Source organism: Etheostoma spectabile, chromosome 15 (assembly GCF_008692095.1).
Source record: "Etheostoma spectabile isolate EspeVRDwgs_2016 chromosome 15, UIUC_Espe_1.0, whole genome shotgun sequence".
Lineage (NCBI taxonomy): Eukaryota > Metazoa > Chordata > Actinopteri > Perciformes > Percidae > Etheostoma > Etheostoma spectabile.
This window is the reverse complement of record NC_045747.1, coordinates 26,964,038-26,968,538: the sequence shown is the minus strand read 5'-3', so window position 1 is coordinate 26,968,538 and position 4,501 is coordinate 26,964,038.

Below are 4,501 nucleotides of genomic sequence, written 5' to 3'. Positions count from 1 at the left end.
TATATATATATATATATATATATATATATATATTAGGGTTGGGTGGTAATATGGTATTACGGTATACCATGGGGTCTTAAAAATAGCAATGGTTGTGGCCAAGTTGGCTCAGGGGTAGAGAAGGTGCACATGTACTATAGAGGTTTATTCCTCAATGCAGAGGTCCGGGGTTTAAATTCAACCTGCAATAATACTAGTTTTTAAAAAAAAATAGCAACAGTATCAGTTTCAATACCGTCTTGGAAAAAAAAGCAATGCAGTTATAAAGGAGACAAGGATTAAATATTAAATATAATTTATTTAATGCCTAAAAAAATGTGTTTGGTTGTCATCACATGGTAGTGTGGGGGAGAGGGGGGGAGAGAGAGAGAGAGAGAGAGAGAGAGAGAGAGAGTGCTCAGTAAGCGCGGTCGTCCCATATTTATGAGTTGAAAAATATTGAAAAATTTGAGTGTATTTCCCACCGTCATGAGTTGAAAAATATGGAACATTTTGAGTGTTTCCCATATTTATTAGTTGAAAAATATTGAAAAATTTGAGTGTATTTCCCACATTTATCAGTTGAAAAATATTAAATATTTTGAGTGAATTACTTCCTTATAAGTTGAGAAATATCAATATTTATAAGATAACATTCAAATAATTTAAGGCAACTGTACATGTAATTTTTATTTTATGTATACTTAAAACATTTAAAAACATCACTAAAATGTTTTTGTGTAATCTGTTACAAAATAACTTTTGAGTTCTGTGAACTTATTAGGGTTTACAGTGTATGCATTTAGTATAATTTGGAAAAGAAATGCAGGTCAGATAGAGGAATGGCATAGCAATAAAGGCAAATTCAAAAGTATTAGGTTACTGTATTAGGTTATTTAATGGCTTAGTATTATATGCAAAGAATGTATATATAAAGTCTTTAGGCCACACTACAAATAGGCCCAATTCAACATGCAACTTCATTTCATACAATACAGTCCCTGACAAAAGTCTTGTCGCTTATCTATTTTGTAGAAACACCTGCTATTAACCTGACTTTTAATTAATCAATTGGTGTAAGAAATAGCTCATATGAAAAGCTAAAACCTCCCAAATGATGTTCAATGCACTGAAATAAATTAGTTTCACTAAAAAAGATTTCTTTAAACAAGACAAGAAAGGTCAAATTTTGGCAAGACAAGTTTTGTCGCCTATACAGAAATTGAACAAATTTACTACAAATACTAAAATATGTCAGCAATTAAATAGTGGTGCTGTGAGATTCAAATTTAATATCTTGTATGACTCCATGAGCTGAAGGACTGCATCCATGCGGTTTGGCAAGGATTCATACAATGTATGAGTGAAGTCATCAGGAATAGCTAGGAAAGCAGTCTCGCATGCCTCCCAGAGTTCATCAATATTCTTTGGTTTGGTCTTCCATGCTTCCTCTTTCATCCTACCCCACATATGCTCATGATGTCATGTCTGGTGACTGGGCCGGCCAATCCTGGAGCATCTGATCTTCTTCGCCTTGAGGAACTTTGAAGTGGAGATGGAAGTATGCGATGGAGCACCATCCTGCTGGAGAATTTGGCCTCTTTTATGGTTGGGAATATAAGAGGTAGCTAAGATTTCTTGGTATTTGAGACTATTGATGTTGCTCACCCTGCAGATCTCTGCACACCCCATACGGATGTAACCCCAGACCATGATTTTTCCGCCACCAAACTTCACTGTTTTCGGGTGAATCTTGGATCCATGCGGGCTCCAAGGTCTCCTGAAATATTGCGGCAAATGTGGTGTAATTAACAGAAGATTCATCTGAAAAATCCACTTTCTCCACTTCTCCAGCGTCCATCTTTAGCAGGCTGTGGGCCTTGGCAAAGCCACACGGTTTTTCAATGTCTTTGTTTAGTGCTGGCTTCTGGGCACTGATTCGACCATGGAGGCCATTTCGAAAACAGAATCCGACAAACCGTTCTGGTGACACAGGGACTTCAGGGGACCAGGTCTGGTGGAGCTCTGCGCAGTGGAAAATGGGCTGGCCTTGGATTTTCGAGCCAACAAACGGTCCTCTCGAGCAGTTGTCTTGTGGGGGCTGCCTGACCTGGCTTGTCAAAAACATCTCCATGTCTTCAAATGTTTTTTTAATCCTTGTACTGACGCTGAGACACATGAAGGTGTCTGCACATCAGTGGACTGGTCTTCAGCCTCTTGATAATCAAAACTTGTCTCAGGGTGAATCTTAGGCATGTTTGCAGATGTCTAGTTGCAGTTGATGTGAAGGTCTAGTGTACTGGGGTTGTTTTTATACACACCTGAGAATATATTGATCCATTATTAGTCACAGGTGAAGCTCATAAGACAAGCGACAACACTTATGTCTTTGCAAAAACTGACAATGGGCTTTACCAAGCTGTGATATTATAATACTTTTTGACAGTTTCTTTTGCACTGAAACATTATTACAAAAGCTGTGGGATTAAAATGAGCATTCTTGTAAATAAATCTTGATTAGAAATATATTTCAGCGGCACTTCAGGTCAATTTGTACACAAGCGACAAGACTTTTGTCAGGGACTGTATATGCAGAAGGGGTCCTGCTCCATCTCTCTTTCAGTTAAGGGGACCTTGGCTTAAAAATAGTTGAAGATCTAAAGGTTCTGAAAGGTGACTTAAACCCCTCTGAGGTCATAAGGGCATTTTTACATACAATCTTGAATTCTCCCTTTAAGGGTATTTGCATATAACATGATCCCCATGTGTTTCATATCCATAGGTTTAAAACAAACAGCTTTCTGTATAATGATGCCCACAATGGTTCCAGAGCAGAGTAAAAAAAGAGATAATTTGGTCCTAAAGTGGAAAAAAGGAATTTTTAATATCTTTTTTTTTGAGTAGGAGTGTTGTCAAACATTGCTTGGACTCGTCGGTGAGTCCTTTGTCCTCAGACGTTTTACTTCTACCAAATTTTCTGGAAAGATACTTGGACTTTTACGCAATATAGCTTTCAAGTACTTTATGCAAGAATGTTGTTATGAGGTGTCTTTAATATGGAATTCCTTGTTTTAATTGTGGAAGATAAGCGGCAGGTGTAGTGTTCTTGTGTACATGTGCAGTCTGATCTGGATGTCTCAGTATGAATTCACAAGGTACCTCGATACCTTGTGTATTTAGTCTCTGTGCTTTCTTTGTCTCTTATTGGTTCATTGTCTAAGTGTTGCCTTATTGTTCACCATGTATTTGTTCAGTCATGTGGGATCTGTTGGATTTTCTTGCCACTTTTGGAATTGTGTTATAATTTTGGATTGTCTACCTCTGTTTGGATTTTTGCACTTCAGCATTAAGGTAAACCTGTATTTTTGCTGTTGAAATAAATTCTACACCTGCATCTGCCCCGTAGTGTCGTGTATTTCGGTTCCAGATTCCTTTTTTCCTGCTTCAGCCCTCGGTCAGCCTTGACAGAAAAACTGAAAAGGACTTGTAGAAATCACATCCTAAAGGGCCAACCATCTTTTTGAAGTGTGGATGTTTGTTTTTCTCCCTTTTTCTCTCCTCTCCATTCATAAGTGTATGCCAGTACATTCTGCTGAACCAAGAGGAGATGTGAGGGAGTGCTTTTTCTCCTCCTCAGCACGTCACTGTTTATACACCGGCCCTGTGTGTTCATTTGGCAGAGGATTTGGCGAAGGAAGAGGGAAGGGGTCTCCCGCTGGGCTGCCTAGTGACGGGCAAGCAGTCTGGGGAGGGGGGTTCAGGGGTCTGTTAGAAGGGATCTAGATTCTGTAAAAGTTGAAATAAGTGGGGAAATGCTTCTTTCTGGGACATTTTGCTGCTGCTTGAGGGACAACCTTGTAGACGTACATCACATTTAACTTTCCAGGATCTAAGGAAAGCAGCTGTGTTCCTCTCTTTATGATTCTCACATGTCCTCACACTTCAAGGTGAAAAGAACGATCCATATGACCAGGATGCGATTTTCCAGGGGGGATGCGTGGGATTTCACCTTTTCTGGTCTACATATCCCTTCCTCTTCTAAATAATTTTTTATCACCGGTGGGGACAAACTAAGGCGTCCTAACATGAACACACAGGGCCCTATTTTAACGCTATAAGCGAACAATGTGAAGTGCATGGTATAGGTGCGTTTAGGGCATGTCCAAATCTACTTTTGCTAGTTTGACTGCGAAAAAAGGGTCCGGGCGCATGGTGTCTTCATTAATTCACAGGTGTGTTTTGGACGTAACATACAATAAACCAATCAGAGGGCCTGTTTGTATCTTGGCCCATTGTTATTTTGATGGCGGATTTGCACCGTAATATTTTTATTTTTAATCTTTTTCGTGTGTGTGCTGCTGTGCTTCCCTGTGTGTATGTAACAAGCATAGTGTGCGTGCTCTGTGCACGAGCCTAGGCACATTTTACTAATGCATTGTTTTATAACATAATGAAATGCTGCGTCATTGACATTAGACCAAGTTTTTGTTGGTCAATGGCGCGATCACTTTCTGCTGCCGCA